Here is a 17,006-nt window from a genome sequence, read left to right as displayed (position 1 = left end):
CTATGGAGCCCCAGTGCTGCTGACCACTCTGTCTGATACACAGTGTTGCAAGCGCACGTACTGTGGTCTGCCAGTCAGGTAATCAATAATATTTTAGTTAGGCCACATTTAGACTATTCTGTGCAGTTCTGATCACCACACTACAGGAAGGATGTGGAAGCCTAGGAAAGGGGTGCAAATGAGGTTCACCAGATGCTTCCTGGATTGGAGAGGACAAGAAGAGGTTGGGCAAACTTGGGTTGTTTTCTTTGGAGTGTTGGAAGCTGAGGGGAGACCTGATGGAAAGTTATGAGAGTCATAGTCAAAGTAAATTTATTATCAAAGTGCATATATGTCACCATGTACAACCCTGAGATACATTTTCTTGTAGGCATACTCAATAAGTCATAAGCAATACTTACCTGGCAGGGGAGAGACCATGATCATTAAGGCGGTTCTTCCAGGATGAGGCTATCCCATTGCACTTTGGGAGTGCTGATGCCTGCGATGTCTTCAAATGCGGGATACTCGACTGCAAAATTTGTAGTAGTGGGGGACTGCGTTCGCGCTCTAATTTGAGGATGTGACTAAACACATTGATGATGGTAGAGCAGTAGATGTAGTGTATATGGATTTCAGCAAGGCATTTGGTAAGGTACCCCAAGCAAGGCTTATTGAGAAAGTAAGGAGACATGGGATCTGAGGGGACATTGCTTTGTGGATCCAGAACTGGCTTGCCCACAGAAGGCAAAGAGTGGTTGTAGACGGGTCACATTCTGCATGGAGGCCGGTGACCAGTGGTGTGCCTTAGGGATCTGTTCTGGGACCCCTTCTCTTCATGATTTTTATAAATGACCTGTATGAGGAAGTGAAGGGATGGGTTAGTAAATTTACTGATGACACTAAGGATGGGGGTGTTGTGGATAGAGTGGAGGGCTGTTAGAGGTTACAGCGGGACATTGATAGGATGCAAAACTGGGCTGAGAAGTGGCAGATGGAGTTCAACCCAAATAAGTTTGAAGTGGTTCATTTTGGTAGGTCAAATATGATGGCAGAATATAGTATTAATGGTAAGACTCTTGGCAGTGTGGAGGATCAGAGGGATCTTGGGGTCTGAGTCCATAGGACACTCAAAGCAGCTGCGCAGATTGACTCTGTGGTTAAGAAGGCATGTGGTGCATTGGCCTCCATCAATTGTGGGATTGAGTTTAAGAGCCGAGAGATAATGTTGCAGCTGTATAAGATCCTGGTCAGACCCCACTTGGAGTACTGTGCTCAGTTCTGGTCATCTCACTACAGGAAGGATGTGGAAACCATAGAAATGGTGCAGAGGAGATTTACAAGGATGTTGCCTGGATTGGGGAGCATGCCTTATGAGATTAGATTGAGTGAACTTGGCCTTTTCTCCTTGGAGCGACAGAGGATGAGAGGTGACCTGATAGAGGTGTATAAGATGATGAGAGGCATTGATCGTGTGGATTGTCAGAGGCTTTTTCCCTGGGCTGAAATGACTAGCACGAGAGGGCACAGTTTTAAAGTGCTTGGAAGTAGGTACAGAGTAGATGTCAGGGGTAAATTTTTACACAGTGAGTGGTGAGAGCATGGAATGGGTGGGTGGAGGCAGATACAATAGGGTCTTTTAAGAGACTCCTGGATAGGTAGATGGAGCTTAGAAAAATAGAGGGCTATCAGTAAACTTAGATAATTTCTAAGGTAAGGATGTGTTCGGTACAGCTTTGTGGGCCAAAGGGCCTGTATTGTGCTGTAGGTTTTTCTATGTTTCTATGTTTTTAAGTCCAATAACCATAATAGAATCCATGAAAGACTGCACCAATGGGGTTGACAACCAATATACAAAAGACAAGAAACTGTGCAAATACAAAGAAAGAAATAATAATAATAAATAAGCAATAAATATTGAGAACATGAGGTGAAGAATCCTTGAAATTGAGGCCATAGGTTGTGGGAATAGTTGAGTGATAGGACAAGTGAAGTTAAGTGAAGTTATCCCCTCTGGTTCAAGAGCCTGATGGTTGAGGGGTAATTACTGCACCTGAACCTGGTGGTGAGAGTCCTGAGGCTCCTGTACCTCCTTCCTGATGGCAGCAGTGAGAAGAGAGTGTAGGATTTTGTGACTAAAATATGTGAGCATCATTTTCTGTGCTTAACAAAAGCTGCAGCCCTTCACTTCCATTTTGAACAAACCAAAAGCAGTTGCCTTACACTGGTTGTGAGTTCCATAAGACCATAAGACATAGGAGCAGAATTAGGCCATTTGGCCCATCGAGCCTGCTCCACCATTCAATCATGTCTGATCCTTTTTTCCCCTCCTCAGCTTCATTCTCCGGCCTTCTCCCAGCAAACATTGATGATTATTTAGACACCGTCTGTTAAGTGAACACAACTCAATGATGGTGTTTCTGAACTATGTAGAGCAACAGTAGGTGCCTCTGGCTCACCCAGTGGTGTGTTGATATGCACATGGTCATGTCATGATGCAGGGGTATGGTACTGCAACTATCCAGGTTTTGGTGGGCCGGTTAAGGAGATCTACAGAGATACATTCAAGCTTACCCTTCCTATCTATATAAAAAGTCTTCCTACCCTTCCTATCTATAAAAAAAGTCTTTTTGCCCCATTCCGAAATGTGGAAAGGGCTTCATAAAGGGGCTTATGATGTGTATCATGGCAGACAAAAGCGAATGAGGTAGAACGTAGGTCAACTGGAACCCAAGAGTGCTGTATGCCGTGATCGGAAGCAGGAATAGTTGTAAAATTATTGAGTTTGCTGAGGAGGGTGGAATGTTGCTGAGGCGCGGACCAGGCAGTTATGACATGATGATTAACATCACTGGACACCCGTAGTGACTATCTGTACACCAGCTCAGCAGGGGTAGACTGCAGGTCCTCTTTTGGAGCCATTTTGAGCCCCAGCACGATCCACATGAGATGATCGTGCCGACATTTGTCCATCATTTGTCCAGCCTTTAAGGAGCAGTGAAACCACTCACACAGGCCATTGGACTGTGGGTGATACACCGTGCTGTGATACAATTTAACACTGAGGCTCTGGGCCATTGCGGCCCAGAGGTCTGATGTGAATTGGGTACTATGGTTGAAGAAATATCAGTTGGGGATTGTGGTTGGAAGAAATATCAGGTGGAGTGCTGAACCGAGCTGTCCAAGTGTTGATGAACGCCTGAGCCACATCTGCAGCCTTCATCAATGTTAGAAGGTCAGCCTCTGGCTTCCAAGTTGTGCAGTCTACCATGGTAAGGAGATGCGTGAGACCATGGGGTGGTGGGGGGGGGGGGGTGTGGGAGAAGACAAAACAGGTCACCATTGAAACATTGATGTGATCAAATGGTCATTCAATGACCTCTAATGGTGCTGATAGTGCCTGAACATGACAGTTAATTCTTGCCCACTGACACACAACACAGGCTTGCACGTTCTCCCTAAGGCCAAGCCACACAAACTTTAAAGCACCGAGTTTCAGTGAAGCTTTTCTTCCTGGATGCAAGAGGCTGTGGCTGAAGTTAAAAACAGTACTGTAGGGCGAGAGCGTCCTGTTGAGACATCACACAGGAGAGAAACTCCTGCTGCCCCGAACTTGACATCAGCCAACCACAGAACCATGACTGCTGTCCTGTAAGCCTGGACCTCTGGGTTGGTAGCTTGGTCAGCAGCCATGCCAGTATAGTCAACCCTGCTGTGTATGGCATCGATGGCGGGTCATGAGAGGCAATCAGCCACAGCATTATTTTTCTCTTTGATGTGCTGTATGCCAGCCGTGAACTCATTAGGTACACCTGTACACATGCTCATTAGTGCAGATATTAAATCAGCCAATCATATGGCAACAACTCAATGCATAAAAGCATGTGGACATGGTCAAGAGCATCAGTTGTTGTTCAGACCAAACATCAGGATGATGAAGAAATATGATCAAAGTGATTTTGACCGTGGAATGATTGTTGGTGCCAGGCAGGGTGGTTTGAATATCTCAGAAACTGCTGATCTCCTCGGATTTTCACATACAACGGTCTCTAGAATTTACAGAGAATGCAGTGAAAAAAAAAAAAATCCAGTGAGCAGCAGTTCTGGGCAAAAGTGCCTTGTTAATGGGAGAGGTCAGAGGAGAATGGCCAGACTGGTTCAAGCTGACAGAAAGGCGACAGGAACTCAAATAACCACGTGCTACAACAATGGTGTGCAGAAGAGCATCTCTGAATGCACAACACATCGAACTTTGAAGCAGATGGGCTACAGCAGCAGGAGACCACGGACATACAGAAATACACTCAGTACAGCTCCAGGAGGTATCTAATAAAGCGGCCACTGAGTGTAGGAGCAGGATTAGACTATAAGACCATAAGATATAGGACCAGAATTAGGCCATTTGGCCCATAGATTCTGCTCCACCATTTCACCATGGCTGATCCATTTTCCCTCTCAGCTTCAATCTCCTGCCTTCTTCCCATATCCCTTCATGCCCTGACCAATCAAGAATCTATCAACCACTGCCTTAAATATACCTAATCACTTGGTCTCCACAGCCACCCATTGCAAAGAATTCAACAGAGTCACCACTGTCTGGCTAAAGAAATTCCTTCTCTTCTCCATTCTTAAAGGATGCCCCTCTATTCTGAGGCTGTGTTCTCTGGTCTTAGACTCTCCCACCGTAGGAAACATCCTCTCCACATCCACTCTATCAAGGCCTTTCACTATTTGATGGGTTTCAATGAGGTTGCCCCTCATTCTTCTGAATTAGACAATAAGACAGAAGATATTTAGCCATAAGTCATAAGGCATAGAAGCAGAATTATACCATTCATCCCTTCCGCTCTGATAAAAGGAAAAATTCATGTTGAATTTTGAATGTTGAATTTGTTTACAGAAAACTTCTTTTTGCCCTTATTAACCGCAGCCAAAAAGACTGAAAGTGGCTTTCTGAAAAAAATGCAGGATTGGTCACAGTGCTGATTGCAAAACTATAACAAGCTGGAGAGAGGATAAATGTTATGGGTCACGATGAGAGCACGTTCTCAGCAAGTGCGATTCATTCTGACACAAGCTCACGGAGAGTGATTCAAAAGTAATGTGTGCCATTGCCAAAACTAATACACAGCTGCTCACCCACAGCAACTCAAATAAATACGCCAGAGTCTAGCTAATTATACAGAGGACATGAAAACCTTCAGGTGGCCCTGTGATCTAATCCCATTGTGTGGCACACTCCCCATACATGCTCTCCCGCCACCTCCAACAGGAGGCTTCAGCACAGAAATCTGTAGCTCATTAGCATTTACTAAATTTAATAGGATCAAACCAATGAAAGTGGACACACAAATAGCTGGGAAATGGTTCCAGAGTCCTATTGAAATTTCTGCACATGTATTCTTATCAAATATTTCTAGTTAGCAACCTTCCCCACAACTCCATCTACCTATTACCCCAGTCAATGTACTGTAAGCACTTTAAGCCACTTTTTATAATGTTGTTTACATTGTAAGTACACACTGGTATTTATATATTTATGCACATTTTATTTCATATCCATATTTTAACCTCTGATATACCTTTGCATAATTCTTTATAATTGTTGAATGTTGTTGTTTTTTGACAACAGACATGCTTTCCTTGTGATTTCATCTATGAACTGGAAAGTCCCCCCCCAGTTTTGCCCTCTGTAAAGAGCATTCCCGGTCATCACCCAAGGATTAGTCACACTCGGAATTCCAGGATGTGAAGGATGTCTCAGATTCATATTCAGATTTACTTATTTATCACATTTATGTCAAAACAATATTCACTGAGGGTGAATATTGCATTCATATTGCAACATAGCATTCGCACAATGCTTCATCTGCCCATGGTAAACATTCTTTCCTGGTCCAAGTGATCAGCACTTGACGGACATGAGGAAAGTCCAGAGGAGTTTCTTGAGGAGTGAAGCCTCAAGGGGCAGCATCCATCATTAAGGTCCCTCATCATCCAGGACATGCCCTCTTCTCATTGCCACCTTCAGGGAAGGAGGTACAGAAGCCTGAAGGCACACACTCAATGATCCAGGAACAGTTTCTTCTCCTCTGTCATCCCATTTCTGAATGGACATTGAATCCATGAACACTACCTCACTACTTTTTTTCTCTTTTCGCACTACTTATTAATTTAACATATATGTATATGTTAAATTAAGTAATAATAATAATTTTATATATACCGTGCCCATAAAGAGTATTCACCCCTCTTGGAAGTTTTCATGTTTTATTGTTTTACAACATTGAATCACAATGGATTTTTTTTGGCTTTTTTTTGAAACTGATCAACACAAAAAGCCTCTTCTGTGTCAAAGTGAAATAAAATCTCTACAAAGTTATCTAAATTAATTACAATTATTAAACATAAAATAATTGATTGCATAATTACTCACCCCTTTCAAGTCAGTATTTAATAGATGCACCTTTGGCAGCAACTACAGCCTTGAGTTTGTGTGGATAGGTCTCTATCAGCTTTGCACATCTGGACACTGCAATTTTTCCCTATTCCTCTTTACATAAACTGCTCAAGCTCTGTCAGATTGTATGCCGACCATGAGTGAACAGTCCTTTTCAAATCCAGCCACAAATTCTCAATTGGATTAAGGTCTGGACTCTGACTTGGCTACTCTCAGACATTAACTTTGTTTTTAAGCCATTCCTGTGTATCTATGGCTTTATGCAAGGGGTCATTGTCTTGCTTGAAAATAAATTTTCCAAGTCGCAGTTCTCTTGCAAACTGCATCAGGTTTTCCTCCAGGATTCCCTTGTATTTTGCTGCATTCATTTTACCCTCTACCTTCTCAAGCCTTCCAGAGCCTGCTGTATTGAAGCATACCCACAGCATAATGAAGCCACCACCATGCTTCACAGTAGGGATGGTGTGTTTTTGATGATGTGTGGTGTTTGTCTTACGCCAAATGTAGCATTTAGTCTAATGGCCAAAAGGCTCAATTTTGGTTTCATCAGATCATAGAACCTTCTTCCAGCTGACTTCAGACTCTCCCACATGCCTTCTACCAAACTCTAGCCGAGATTTCATGTGAATTTTTTTCAACAGTGGCTTTCTCTTTGCCACTCTCCCATAAAGCTGCAACTGGTGAAGTACCCCGGCAACAGTTGTTGTATGTGTATTCTCTTCCATGTCAGCTGCTGAAGCTTGCAAGTCCTCCAGAGTTGTCATAGGTTTCTTGGTGGCCTCCTTCACTAGTTCCCTTCTTGCACGGTCACTCAGTTTTTGAGGATGGCCTGCTCTAACCATATTACCATATAACAATTACAGCATGGAAACAGGCCATCTCGGTCCTTCTAGTCCATGCTGAATGCTTACTCTCACCTAGTCCCACCTATCTGCACTCAGCTCATAACCCTCCATTCCTTTCCTGTCCATATACCTATCCAATTTTTTTTTAAATGACAAAATCAAACCTGCCTCTACCACTTCTACAGGAAGCTTGTTCCACAGCTATCACTCTCTGAGTAAAGAAGTTCCCCCTCGTGTTACCCCTAAACTTTTGCCCCTTAACTCTCAACTCATGTCCTCTTGCTTGAATCTCCCCTACTCTCAATGGAAAAAGCCTATCCACATCAACTCTATCTAACCCTCTCATAATTTTAAATACCTCTATCAAGTCCCTCTCAACCTTCTATGTTCCAAAGAATAAAGACCTAACTTGTTCAACCTTTCTCTGTAACTTAGGTGCTCTAGACTGATTTACAGCTGTGCCATATTCTTTCCATTTCTTGATGATTGACTTAACTGTACTCCAAGAGATACACAGGGAATTGGAAATTTTATTGTATCCGCTTCCTGTGTTTTTCAATAACTTTTTTGCAGAGTTGCTTGGAGTGTACTTTTATCTTCATGGTGTGGTTTTTGCCAGCATACTGACTCATCAGCAGTTGGACCTTCCAGATACAGGTGTATTTTTACTATAATCGATTGAAACACCTTGACTGCACACAGGTCTCCAAAAACAGATCTCCATTTAACTAATTATGTGCCTTCTAAAACCAATTGGCTGCACCAATGATGATTTGTTGTGTCATGTTAAAGGGGGCGAATACTTATGCAATCAATTATTTTGTATTTTACATTTGTAATTAATTTAGATTACTTTGTAGAGATTTTCCATAGGCACTGTATATGACTGCAATTTACTGTATTTATTATTATGTATTGCAATGTACTGTTGCCGCAAAACAACAAATGTCATGACATATGCCGGAGATACTAAACCTGTTTCTGATTCTGAAATATAATAAAACAGTGGAAGCTCAACAGGTCAGGAAACATCCGTGGAGAGAACTAGGCACTCGTATTCATATCAATTATATGAAATCTTTGGCCCGCTTTTCTCTCCACCATTGCCACCTGACCCACTGAGCAGTTCTGCATTCTCCATTTTTTTTCAGGTTTCGAGCAGCTGGCGTGTTTTTTTTGTGAGGAGACATTGATCCCTTGCGAAAATATGAGGCCAAGCATTGAACGTGCAATGTGATATGCACCATTTTATTCTACAACAGTAATAAATATTTGCATTTCACAGCACCTTTCACAAACAGAACTCTGCCATGGACGATCCCAAGCCCGGCTATGAAAGGAGGAGGGTTGTGCATGGGCAAAGCAACTCCACCCTGTAAAAAACAAGAACTGCAGAAACCCCAATAGAAGCTCCAAAGACTTCATCTTTGGGAGAGGAAGGATCTACACCAAGAAGATGGGCTATACCTGGGGGTAACTTGAAAGACTGGCCCAGGACAGAGGTCGCCAGCAAGCTGCTCTCGGTCACCTATGCCCCAGTAGGGGTGATTTGCTTAATTAACCAAGTAACTTTCACAAACATTACCCTTTCTCCACCGCTGTCTTCCAAAGTCAATGCTTTACTGCACACCAATTTCTAGATTCTCCTGGCACAGGGAAAAATCTTTCAATATTTTGTTTCATTGATGAGACCAGATAGTCTAAACCCTGATCAATGAAAGATTTCACAAAAGGGAACCAGAGATACTGTTTTTAAGCTGTTAAGCTTGATGAAGACTCACATAGATCATTGTGAAGTGGATGTAAGGGGTCTTGACAGGTTGAATATAGAGAAGAATATTTCCTCTTGTGAAAGAATTTAGAACTAAGGGTCATTGTTTCTTCCACTGGGGACAGAGATGTTTTTTTTCTCAGAGTTATTTGACCTCTTCAAAGGGCAGCAGAAGTGCAGTCTTTGAATATTAGAGACAGAGGTAAATAAATTCTTCATAAACCAGAAGGTGAAAGGTTACCAGGAACAGGCTGGAATGCACTGCTGAGGTGACCCTCAGATCATTCATAATATTATTCAACAAGCTTGAGGGGATGAGTGAATATTCCTGTTTCGACAACATATGTTTCTGATTTATTTAAATAGTTCCTTACCACATAGAAAGAGGGCTCTCAGTCTGTATAGTCTATGCCAGGTTCCATCAGACTAGTTCCACTTACTCGTTTCCCTCACACATGAGTGATCCCCTCATTCTCCTACCACCCACCTATTCTGGGGCAACTTACAGTGGCCAATGCACCAGTGAAACTGGAACACCTTTGTGAACCCCCACAGAGAAAGAGGGTGAGGGCATACCTATTGCATATGGTCAGTACAGGAGGTCAGGGTTTGAACCTAGAACTCTTTACCTGCAATGCTACGGTGTTGCCCTCTATAAAACATAGACCCAGTGGTCAGTTCATTGATATCTCCTGTACCTAACAAAGTGGTCACTGAGTGTATGATCATGCCCTTCTGCTGCTGGAGCCCATCTGCCTCAAGGTTTGACATGTTGTGCATTCAGAGATGCTCTTGTGCACACCACTGCTGTAATACGTGGTTCTTTGAGTTACTGTCGCCTTCCTATCAGCTTGAACCAGTCTGATCATTCTCCTCTGACCTCTCTCATTAACAAGTTATTTTCGCCCAAAGAACTGCTGCTCACTGGATTTTTTTTTTAATTTTCACACCATTCTCAGTAAACTCTAGAGACTGCTGTGCATGAAAATCCCAGGAGATCAGCAGATCATGAGATAATCAAACTACCCCATATGGCACCAACAATCATTCCACAGTCAAAGTCACATAGATCACATTTTTCCCCATTCTGATGTTTGGTCTCAACAACAATTGAAACTGTTGACCATGTCCTCATGTTTTTGTGCAGTGAGTTGCTGCCACATGTTTGGCTGATTAGATACTTACAAGCAGGTTTACAAGTATACCTAATAAAGTAGCCACTAAGTGTAGAACAGTACAGCAGAGGATGGTGTCTGTGCTAAACACGATGCCAAAGTACACCAAATCTCTTTGACCTGCATGTTATCCATCTCCCACTACTCACTGCATATTCATGTGGGTCTGTCTAAAAGACTCTTACACATACATCATATCTGCTTCCATCACCACACCTGGCAACCCATTTCAGGCATCAACCACTCTCTGAGCAAAACAAAACTTGCACATCTCCTGTAAACGTTCCCCCTCTCACCTTAAATGCACATCTTCTAATGGATTCAATCTTCAAGAGTCATGGAGTCGTGAAATACTATGGCACAGAAACAGGCCTTCAGCCCATCCAGTCCATGATGAACCATTAATCTGCTTAGTCTCATCAACCCAGACCATAGCCTTTCATACCCCTCCCGTCCATGTACTTATCTAAATTTCTCTTAAATGTTGAAACCAACCCCACATCCACCAGTTTCATTGGCAAGCTTGTTCCACACTGTCACCTACCTCTGAGTGAAGAAGATCCCCCTCATGTTCCCATTAAACATTTCAACTTTCACTCTTAACCCATGACCCCTAGTTGTAGTCTTACCCAACCTAGATGGAAAAAGGCTGCTTGTATTTATCCTATCTATATCCCTCATAATTGTGTATACTTGTATGAAACTGCCTCTCAATTTTTTATGTTCTAGAGAATAAAGTCCTAGCCAACCTTCCTCTATAACTCAGTCCTCAAGTCCCGGCAATATCCTTGTAAATTTTCTCTGCACTCTTTCAATCTTACTTACATCTTTCTTTAGGTAGGTGACTAAAAATACACACAATATCCCAAGTTAAGGCCTCATCAATATCCTTTATAATTTCAACATAACATCCCAACTCCTGTACTCAGTACTTTGCTTTATGAAGGCCAATGCGCTAAAAGCTTTCTTTATGACCCTGTCTACCTGTGACACCACTTTCAATGAATTATGGATCTGTACTCCCAGATACCGCTATTCTATCACACACTTCAATTCCCTACTGTGTAAGACCTACCCTGGTTGGTCCTACCAAAGTGCAAAGCCTTACACTTCCTCTCTGATAGTCCTCCTCGCTATCCATAACACACCCAATCTTGTGTCATCTGAAAATTTGCTGATCCAATTTACCACATTATCATCTAGATCTTTGATATAGATGACAAACAGCAAAGGATCCAGCACCAAGTGCTGTGGCACACCACTAGTCACAGTCCTCTGGTCAGAGAGGTAACCATCTACTACCACTATTTGGCTTTTCCTGTGAAGCCAATGTCTAATCCAATGTCTAACCTCATCTTGAATGCTGAGTGACTGAACAATGTTCCCTCTAATATTTTTTACAGTGGTGTGGACCAATCATTGGTCTGAGCAGGAAACTTACTCATGGCCTAAAAATTGCACAGTACTTTAATAAAACATTATATAAAGGAAAATTCCAGCTGCATGGCAATAATGGTTATGTGCATGGGAGCATTTCAGTTACCATGTGGCCGCACAGCCACACTGCTGAGAGGAATCAGAGTGACTGAATCTTCCTGACCACTCTTCCATGCAGGGCCTTATCAAAGGGCTTGCTAAAGTCCATGTCAACAACATCCATTGCCATGCCTTCATCAACTTTCCTGGTAACTTCCTTGAAAATCTCTGTGAGATTAGTTAGACGTGAACTGCCATGTGTAAAGCCATGATTATCTGATTATCCCTAATCAGTCTCTGCCTATCCAAGTACTTATATATCCGGTCCCTTGGAATAACTTCCAATAACTTTCCCACTACTGATGTCAGGCTAACTGGCCTATAATTTTCTGTCTTATTCTTAGAGCCTTTCTTTAAAAACAGGACAACATTAACTGTTGTCCAGTCCTCTGGCACCTCACCCATAGCTAAGGATATTTTAAATACTGTATCTCTTTACTAGCCTACCACAAAGTCCAAGGAAGCACCTTGTCAGGCCCTGGGGATTTATACACCATAATTTGCCTCAAGACAGCAAACAGTTCCTTCTCTGTAATCTGGACAGCGGCCATGATCCCGTTGCTGCTTTGCTTCACTTTTATAGTCTCTGTGCCCATCACCAGAGTAATTAGAGCTGCAAAAAATTCAACTTAAGATCTCCTTGTCTCTCTTGGCTCCATGCGTAGGACTAATTTTGACTCTTGCTCTCCTTTTGCCCCTAATAGCCCTTAAGATTCACCATCATCTTGTCTGCTAGGGCAACCTCATGCTTTCTTTTAGCCTCCTGATTTCCTTCTTAAGTACTTTCTTGCATTTCTTATACTCCTCAAGTACACAGTTGTTCAGATCTGCATATTGCTGCTATGAAACTCCTTCTTTTTCTTAACCATGGCCTCAATATATCTTGAACAACCAAGGTGCCCTAAACCCTGTTATCCTTGCCTTTTATTCTGACAAGAACCTATAAACTCTGTACTTTCAAAATTTCACTTTTGAAGACTTCCCACTTACTAAGTACACCTTTGCCAGAAAACAACCTGTCCCAAACCACACTTGCAAGATTCATTCTGATACTATCAAAATTGGCCTTTCTCCAATTTAGAATATCAATGCCATGGACCAGACCTATCCTTTTTCATAATTACTTTGAAACTAATGACAGATTAGGAGAATGGGCAAAGCAGTAGTAGATGGAATACGGTGTCAGGAAGTGTACAGTCATGCATTTTGGTAGAAGAAATAAAAGTGTAGGAGAGAAAATTCAAAAATCTGAGGTGCAAAGGGACCTGGGTGTCCTTGTGCAGGATTCCCTAAAGGCTAACTTGCAGCTTGAGTCTGTGGTAAGGAAGGTAAATGAAATGGTAGCACTCATTTCAGGAGGACTAGAATATACATTTGTAAAAGCAAAAATATAATATTGAGGCTTTATAAACCACTGGTGAGGCATCACTTGGAGTATTGTGAGCAGTTTTACGCCCCTTATCTTAGAAAAGATGTGCTGAAACTGGAGAGGGTTCAAAGGAGATTCACAAAATTGATTCCAGGATTGAATGGCTTGTCATATGAAGAGTATTTGATGGCTCTGGGCCTGTATTCACTAGAATTCAGAAGAATGAGAGGTTACCTCATTGAAACCTATCAAATAGTGAAAGGCCTTGATGGACTGGATATGGAGTTTCCTCTGGTGTGAGGATCTAAGACCAGAGGACACAGTCTCAGAATAGAGGGGCATCCTTTTAGAATGGAGATGAGGAAGAATTTCTAAAACCAGAGAGTGGTTAATCTGTGGAATTCTTTGCCACAGGCAGCTGTGGAGAACACGTCTTTATGTAGATTTAAGGCAGAGATTGATAGATTTTTGATTGGTCAGGGCATGAAGGGTTATGGGGAGAAGGCCGGAGATTGGAGCTGAGAGGAAAATGGATCAGCCATGACGAAATTGTGGAGCAGATTCAATGGGCCAAATGGCCTAATTTTGCACCTACATCTTATGGTCTTATACCCTTATTATGATCAACAGATGCAATGTATTCCCCAACACAAACTTCTGTCCCTTGTCCAGTGTTGCTGGATGACGCATTGTAAATTTATAACCCTTTTCCCATAAGGCTTTTTTCGCTGGGTTAAATTCCTTCTTTCTCTTCAACAGGTTGTAACTTATATCAGGATAAAAAAGAACTGGTTTCCCTGTTATCATCAGTGGCCCGTTTCTATTTTTGGCACTTTGGGCAGTGGCCTTCAGGATCTTTTCTTTGTCTTGGTATCATAAGCATTTTATCAAAATTGATCGTGGGTTTTGATCAGCTCGAGGTCTTGACCTTAAGGATCTATGAGCCCTTTCGATCTCAATTGGAGTTTCTCTTTCCATTTCCAATTTTTCAGGGATCCATTTTTGAAAAAAAATTATTGGATCTTCTCCTTCTATATCTTCTTTAAGTCCAACAATTTTAATATTATTTTGTCTACTGAAATTTTCAAGCTTATCAATTTTTTCCATAAATTGTTTTCTTTCTGATGTCCAAGCAGTATTTTCATTTTCCATTTTTTCCATTCTTTCAACCATGTCCTCCATTGTAGTTTCCAAGTCCGTAATTCTTTTTTCCATTTTTTCCTGTCTCTTTGTCATTTTATCAAGCATAATCTCCATATTGGTCATTTTTTTTCGAGTATTTTTTGATTATTTTTAATTACTTTTAATGTGTCTAATTTACGCATTATTTGCCTCAAAGTCTTTTCTATATTTCTATAAGGACTTTTAACTCCCTCTTCATCTGATCTTTCCAGAAGATCTGACTCTCCCTCCGATTCGCTATCACTTTCAGTTGCAGTGGTAGCTGGGCTTTGTAGTTCTTGTTGCTCCCGTTTGCGCATGCTCTATCCTTCGCGTTTGCGCAGTTCACGATGGTTTTTTCCTTTAGAAATGACCGATATTGCCGCAGTCTCCTGTTCCGTATTGCCGGTGGTATAATGTGCCTGAGACTGCGGTTCCTCGGTAGACATGGGCCTTGTTCTTGTTCCAACTTGCGTAGTCTTCCCGGTATTAGTTTTCTTCATCTTCCTTCCTTGAGGCATAGCTTGACACAATCCGGAGTAGTTTTTAAGTAACTTTTATAAAGTATTGACTAACTTTTCTTCATTTAGACATTAATTTATTAACTTTTTACGGGAGTGCTGGGTTCCAGCGTCTCGATCCTACGTCATCACGTGACGTCCCCCCGAGCTCACAACCTTGAAGGGCCTGTCCTTTAGCTTAGCACCTAACTCCCTGAACTCACTTTGCAGGAACTCTTCATCCATCCTACCTATGGTCATTTGTACCGACGTGGACAATGACCTCTGGCTGCTCACACTCCCACTTAAGAATGCTGTAAACTCAATCCCAGAATACCCTGACCCTGGCACATTCCATTCGGAAATCTCATTCTCATCCACAGAACCTCCTGAATAAATTCAAGTTTTTTTTATCACGTGTACATCAAAATATACAGTGAAATGCATCATTTGTGTTACCAATCAACACACCCGAGCTGGAAGCCCACATGGTAGCATAGTGGTTAACACAGTGCTTTACAGTATCAGCTACCCGGTTTCACTTCCCACCACTGCCTGAAGGAGTTTGTACATTCTCCCCGTGACCACTTCGGTTTCCTTCAGGTGCTTCAGTTTCCTCCCACAGTCCAAAGACATACCGGTTGGTAGGTTAATTGGTTATTGTAAATTGTCCCATGATAGGCTAGAATTAAATGGGGGATTGCTGGACGGTGTGGCTCTAAGGGCCAGAAGGACCTGTTCCACACTGTATCGCAATTTTAAAAAAATGAAGTACTTGACATTTTCACTCTGGGAAAACGACTCGGATTCTCCACCCTATCTGTGTTTCTCATCATTTCAATAAACCTCTATTAGATCTCTCTTCAGATCCAGACTCTCCAGAGAAAACAAGCCAAGTTTGTCCTACCTGTCCTTAGAAACATAGAAACATAGAAAACCTACAACACAATACAGGCTCTTCAGCCCACAAAGCTGTGCTGAACATGTCCCTACCTTAGAAATTACTAGGCTTACTCATAGCCCTCTATTTTTCTAAGCTCCATGTACCTATCTAAAAGTCTCTTAAAAGACCCAATCGTATCCACCTCCACCACCATTGCCAGCAACGCATTCCATGCACTCACCTGAGTAAAAAACTTACCTCTGACATCTCCTCTGTACCTACTCCTCAGCACCTGGGTCCTCTTGTGGCAACCATTCAAGCCCTGAGAAAAAGCCTCTGACTATCCACACGATCAATACCTCTCATCATCTTATACACCTCTATCAGGTCACCTCTCATCCTCCGTCGCTCCAAGGAGAAAAGGCTGAGTTCACTCAAGGTGTTTCATAAGGCATGCTCCCCAATCCAGGCAACATCCTTGTAAATCTCCTCTGCACTCTTTCTATGGTTTCCACATCCTTCCTGTAGTGAGGCAACCAGAACTGAACACAGTACTCCAAGTGGGGTCTGACCAGGGTCCTATATAGCTGCAACATTACCTCTCGACTCCTAAACTCAATTCCACGATTGATGAAGGTCAATGCACCATATGCCTTCTTAACCACAGAGTCAACCTGCGCAGCTGCTTTGAGCGTCCTATGGACTTGGACCGCAAGATCCTTCTGATCCTCCACACTGCCAAGAGTCTTACCATTAATACTATATTCTGCCATCATGTTTGACCTACCAAAATGAACCACCTCACACTTATCTGGGTTGAACTCCATCTGCCACTTCTCAGCCCAGTTTTGCATCCTATCCTGTAACCTCTGACAGCCCTCCACACTATCCACAACACCTCCAACCTTTGTGTCATCAGCAAACTTACTAACCCATCCCTCCACTTCCTCATCCAGGTCATTTATAAAAATCACGAAGAGTAAGGGTCCCAGAACAGATCCCTGAGGCACCCCACTGGTCACCAACCTCCATGCAGAATGTGACCCGTCTACAACCACACTTTGCTATCTGTGGACAAGCCAGATTTGGATCCACAAAGCAATGTCCCCTTGGATCCCATGCCTCCTTACTTTCTCAATAAGCTTTGCATGGGATACCTTATCAAATGCCTTGCTGAAATCCATATACACTACATCTACTGCTCTTCCTTCATCAATGTGTTTAGTCACATCCTCAAAAAATTCAATCAGGCTCGTAAGGCATGACCTGTCCTTGACAAAGCCATGCTGACTATTCCTAATCATATTATACCTCTCCAAATGTTCAT

General features: G+C 42.4%; 1 non-coding gene across 1 annotated transcript; it reads left to right on the top strand.

The window, feature by feature from the left end:
- Positions 1–393: 393 nt before the first annotated feature.
- On the top strand, positions 394–557 carry LOC140716982 (U1 spliceosomal RNA). The gene has a single exon (XR_012096402.1). It is a non-coding gene; the product is annotated as a U1 spliceosomal RNA (small nuclear RNA).
- Positions 558–17,006: the final 16,449 nt, after the last annotated feature.

This window comes from Hemitrygon akajei, chromosome 26 (genome assembly GCF_048418815.1).
Source record: "Hemitrygon akajei chromosome 26, sHemAka1.3, whole genome shotgun sequence".
Lineage (NCBI taxonomy): Eukaryota > Metazoa > Chordata > Chondrichthyes > Myliobatiformes > Dasyatidae > Hemitrygon > Hemitrygon akajei.
The sequence above is the reverse complement of the archived record's forward strand: the minus strand, read 5'-3'. Positions and strand labels throughout refer to the sequence as shown.